This window comes from Lutra lutra, chromosome 14 (genome assembly GCF_902655055.1).
Source record: "Lutra lutra chromosome 14, mLutLut1.2, whole genome shotgun sequence".
NCBI classification, from domain to species: domain Eukaryota; kingdom Metazoa; phylum Chordata; class Mammalia; order Carnivora; family Mustelidae; genus Lutra; species Lutra lutra.
This window is the reverse complement of record NC_062291.1, coordinates 50,073,082-50,078,696: the sequence shown is the minus strand read 5'-3', so window position 1 is coordinate 50,078,696 and position 5,615 is coordinate 50,073,082. Positions and strand designations below refer to the sequence as shown.

The 5,615-nt window shown below is 46.3% G+C and overlaps 1 non-coding gene across 1 annotated transcript; it reads left to right on the top strand.

Moving 5' to 3' along the window:
* The first annotated feature begins 4,280 nt into the window (after positions 1 to 4,280).
* Positions 4,281 to 4,387, top strand: LOC125085333 (U6 spliceosomal RNA). Its single transcript, XR_007122866.1, has one exon. It is a non-coding gene; the product is annotated as a U6 spliceosomal RNA (small nuclear RNA).
* The last annotated feature ends 1,228 nt before the right edge of the window (positions 4,388 to 5,615 follow it).

Sequence of the window (5,615 nt, the reverse complement as noted above, 5' to 3'; positions counted from 1 at the left end):
TTATTCTCAGGATCAAACAGACCCTGAAGGCTCTTTTGAAAATGTTGGTAATAGGAAAAATGCTTCCCCCCCCCCCATAAATCTCATTCTCTAGTCTTCTACCTCCAAGTCTGCAACACCAAAGCATGGTATCCGAGAGAAATTTATTTATTTATTTATTTATTTATTTTTTAAAGATTTTTATTTATTTATTTGAGAGAGAGACAGTGAGAGAGAGCATGAGCGAGGAGAAGGTCAGAGGGAGAAGCAGACTCCCCATGGAGCTGGGAGCCTGATGTGGGACTCGATCCCAGGACTCCAGGATCATGACCTGAGCTGAAGGCAGTCGTCCAACCAACTGAGCCACCCAGGCGTCCCAATTTATTTATTTATTTATTTTAAAGATTTTATTATTTTGAGAGAGAGAGAGAGCACGCAAGAGTGGAAGGAGGAGTAGAGGGGGAGGATCTCAAGCAGACTCCTCGCTGAGCATGGAGCCCTACGTGGGGCTGGATCTCATGACTCTGAGATCATGACCTGAGCCGAAATCAAGAGTCAGACGCTTAACTGACTGAACCACCCAAGCGCCCCTCCCAGGGAAATTTAGAATTAGTATTTCTAGGACATATACATCCTTGATCAATGTTGAGTCTCAAAGATGACTTCAGCAAGTCTTTAGGGATGAATAGGCTTGACACCCAGGTGTGGGCTTGAGGCTTGCTAACTAAGGGGTATGAGGAATGGGCAAAAATACAGCCTGGGCTTTGCTTGGCAAGTTGCACATCGTGGTGCTTGGCTGCATCCTCTGAGAGCTGGCTACATTTTCTAATTCTCACAAAGGCCCCCTGTGGACCAACAGAACAAAGCCAGACTTTTTGGAAAAAGGAAGTGGGAATTTCTAAAATCCCAAGCTTCCCATTTTAGACATAAGGAGTGAGACTTTCCATGACTTTGATCATAGTTTTATTTTAAGTCATAATGAAAAGGAAAAACTCTGGCTATATGGGGAGGGAGGTCTCCAATGTGACTGAAAAGAGACCCACCTCTCCTGGGCCAGAAGTTGTTGGTAGGAAGGAACAAGACAGAAGAAGAATGAGGAAACCAGACCTGAGGCTCCACAGCCCACCATCTGCAAGGCTGGCTCTTGAGTCAGAGTAGTCAGGTCACAGAGCCTATTGCAATGGGGGATCTAGTTGTTTAATGCTTTGGGAGCTCCCATATCCACCTGGGTGTTTCTAAAGCCTTCTCTAACTGGCCATCCCAGACTTCATGTTGTTTTGCAATCCCAGCAAGCATGATCTTGCCTCAGGACATTTGCACTTGCTGTTCTCTTTGTCGGAAAGTTTCTTCCAGCAGATAGTCTCTTGAGTCACCCCCCATAGATTATAGATTTCCATTCAAATTTTTTCAAATACCACCTTATCAGAGAGGGCTTTCCTGATCATTGCATTTAAGATAGCTCCCTCCTCCCCCAGTAGTCCTGGTCAACCTTCCCAGAAATACATCTCTCAGCAGCATGTATCAACCTCTGACACACTGTGTATTTCCTTAGATTGCTCGCTGCTTCCCTCTGGATGGGGGACTTTGTTTTGTTTGCTGCTCAGTCACCAACACCCACAACAGTGCATGGTATAGAAGTGATCCTTGGATAGATGCTTGTTGAATGAATAAATGAATGAATGAGGTTCAGGGCTCTTGAGAAAAGCCCCACCTTGACCTGAGAGCAGATATAATTCAGGCTGGGGATGAGCGGCAACTCTTTGGATGGTCAGCCCCAGCCATCTGCCTGACTTCCAAGTGTCTATGATTTGTTTCCTACAACTGCAACTCACATCTGTGGGTATTTTTTTTCTTTTTGAAAAAAGAAATAAGATTTTCGACATTTCTTGGGAGTCAACCATGCATCAAGCTAAGAGAACAAAATCCTTGCTGTGAGGGGGGTGACAGTCTGGGAGGGAAGTGGTTAACAGACTAGGTCATGTGTAGAGTAGGCTGCACCTCAGACAGTGAGTGATGGGTGATGAGGGTGAACGGAGTGAGTGGTATGCTCAGGGAGGGAAGCTGGAGTGGGAGACACTGCATCCCAGTGTTAGAAACTGTGGCCAGGGACAGCCTCCAGGAGGTGACATTGTTTCCTCCAATTTTTGAGGAATAACTGACAGATACACTTGTATATATTGCAAGTGTACAATGTGATGATATAATAGACATATACATTGTGGAATGATCGCTGAGATCCAGATGATTAGCACACCCATCGTCTTACATAGTCAGCTCCTTCTCCTTCTCCTTTTTCTTCTCCTCCTCCTTCTTTTCCCCTTCCTCCTCCACCTCCTCCCCTCTTCCTCCTTCTTCTTCTGATGAGAACACTTAAGATCTACTTTAAGCAGCTTTCAAGTTTACAAAACATATTATAAACTATAGTCACCATGTTGTATATTAGATCTTCAGAATTTATTCCTTTTATAACTAAAAGTTGTATTTGATCTGCACCTCTCTATTCACCCCTGCCCTTAGTCTCTGACAAATACCATTCTCTTCTCTGTTTCTATGAAAACTCAACAGCAAAACACCCATAAATAATCCTATTAAAAATGGGCAAAGGACCTGAATGGACATTTTTCTGAAGAAGACATACAAATGGTCTAGAAGTACCTGGAAAGGTGCTCAACATGACTAATCATCAGGGAAATGCAAATCAAAACCACAATGAGGTGACCTTTGAGTAAAGATCTGAAGAAAGTGAGGGAGCAAGACATGTAGCTGAGGCATGTGACTATCTAAGGAAGAGATTCTGGGTGGAAGGAGCAACAAGTGCAAAGGTCCTGTGGTGGGGTGGGCCTGATGTGCTTGAGGAGTCAGTGTAGCTGACTGGATGCATGGGGGAGGGAGAGAGAAGGGGGAGGTGAGACCACAGATGTGAGTCACAGGAAGGTAGGGAACAAATCACAGAGACACTTGGAAGTCATTCGAAGGACCATAGCTTTCATCAGAGAAATAAGGAGCTGCTGCAGGCCCTGAGCAGAGGTGTGGTAGAATCTTTGAATTTTAACTGGATCACTGGCTGCTGTGTGGGGACTATACAGAAGGAAAGAGACAGTGAATTTGTCCAACTTCATTTTTATCAGTTGTTCTAATTTCCTCAAATGCCTTTTCTTCTTCTTCTCCTTTTTCTTTCTTTCTTTCTTTCTTTCCTTCTTTCTTTCTTTTTCTTTCTTTCTTTTTTTCTTTTTTTTAAATATATATTTTTTAAGATTTTATTTATTTGACAGAGATCACAAGTAGACAGAGAGGCAGGCAGAGAGAGAAGGGGGAAAGCAGGCTCCCTGTGAAGAGAGGCCGACGCGGGACTCGATCCCAGGACCCTGGGATCATGACCTGAGCCGAAAGCAGAGGCTTAACCCACTGAGCCACCCAGGCGCCCCTCTTTTTTTTTTAAAAAAAAACAAGGAGGAAAGCAGAAGTATGCACGAGCATACCGAGGAGAGTTGAAGCTTGGGGCCCATTGGTCAGGAGAGAAAAGGAGAAGGCTGCTGTGAGGGAAGAAGATGTTGGCCAAACTCTCCCATTTACAAGGCCAGGGCTGGGAGCAAAGGTGCTCACACAACCCAGGATATCAGTGCATCCACAGCTGCCCCGAGAGGACAGCGGCTGCATTATTGGAAGGTGAGATCATATCCTCCAAGATTAGCAGAAAAATTCAGCCAATTATTTTCCTCTGATTGGTTTTCATTTCATCCTGGTTTGTTTGTCATTACTGTACCTGTTTTAGTCAAAAGTTCACAGCCTGTTTATATTAAGATGTAAGCCCTTAAATTTGGGATTCTCAGGGGCCGTGTCTACACTTCGCTAGCTAGTATTGGTGTTTGTCAAGAAAGCCACATCCTCAAATCAACAGGGCAAGGCTTTTGAACAAAATCTACTAAATCATTCTTCAATCTTTTCGAATGAGGAGCTGATTTTCCTTCTTACCACCAAAGCAGAAATAAAGAACAGTGTGGTCCATTAATCCATTTTTATTTTCTAGGAATAAAACCAGTCAGGTTTTACTATGCTATGCTTGTGTGGCTGATCCTCAGAGTAGGAGAGAGTGGGGTGTCCCCTGAGGGCTCTCTGCGAAGAGGGCACTTGGGAACCCCTCCATGCTCCCTCTCAGGTCTTTGGGACATGCTTGCAGAAGGCGAGTCACTTCCCATCTGAGAAGCAGGTGTGATCTTCTGAAGAACAGACATTGACAGTCCGGGTAAGATATAAAACCCCAGAAAGACATCTAAACTTGCAAGTCAGATTTGGATACCAAGGTGTTTGTTTCGGCAGCACATATACTAAAATTGAAACCATACGGGGAAGATTAGCATGGCTCCTGCATAAAGATGACATGCAAATTCATAAACTGTTTCATATTTTTTAAAAAATTGGCCTCCATTGCATTTTGCATGGCTGGTCTTCATGGACTGTTAGAGGAAGATAAGATTTGTGCCCTGTATGAGAACCGGGAGAGGGCATATAGAAGTGCACATGTCCAGGTTCCCCTGAAACTCAGCACATCTTGTGAAACTGGACATGCTGTCCAGTCTGGGGACAATGACATGGAGATAAGAAGGAGCCCCCACTTCAGTTCCCTTTGCCCCATGGCTCCCCTTCATGTTCCCAGTTAAGGAGCAGAGGGTCCTTGCTTGCTGATCATCACACTTGCCTTGTTCCCCCCGCCCCTTATAATTGAGAAATATTTCTCTGTATCCATGTTTCTATCAAAAGCGGGGAATTAAAAAAGGCACAAGGTTCAGAAAATATTTTGGGGTGTCTTCTTTGTGGAAAGACGTACCCCCCATGTCTTGGTGCACATTCTGGCTACAGGGGTTCCTTCTGCCCTGCCAATCCCCCCCACCGCCCCCATACCCCCCACCGCCCCCATACCCGCCACCCCCCATTCAGGGCACTGTCGGGCCCCTGCAGCGCTGAGCGCATGCGCACCACGGTTCGTCTGCTCCAGTGCCTGTGTGCGGAGAGGCCAAGGCTGCCTCAGTGAGCAGTTAGAGGCCTGGCTTGGGGAGCTTCTGGCCCACTGGGGGCCTGATTCAAGAACAGGCAGATTTACACAGTGAGGAGAGCAAACAGGCTGACACCCATAGGGTGGGTGGGTAGACCTCAGCCCTTGGGCTGGAGGATGCTGAGCCTCTCCCACAAGACACCACCTGTTAACCCTCCCCGAGACACCAGATCTCCAGAATGAAGCACTTGGGGTCCTAATCCCTCTGAGCCCCAGTTTCTCCCTTTGTCCCTAGAGATGCTCCTCCCTGCCCTTCCAGCCCCACCCATCTGTTGTGTCACCAAATGAGAGAGTGGGCACGTGGGGATTTCGAAAACTGCTAAATTCTCCCTAACAGGAGCAATTCCTGGCAAAGCAAGGTGTGACTGTGGGGCTTTTGGGAAGTCAGGGCGGCAGAAGTGGGGAGCGGCTGGTGTGGTTGGTCTGCTGCTTTCTGGAGAGCGATAGCCAAAGGGGGGTTCTTGGACCTCTCCTGCTGTGTCTTCTGATGGGTCTCTGAGTAAGAAAGCCCTGAAGGAAAAGGTAAGATGCTGGTGTTCATCTAGTGCTTTGTAGTTTCCGAAGCGTTTCCCAGAACATTTTCTCC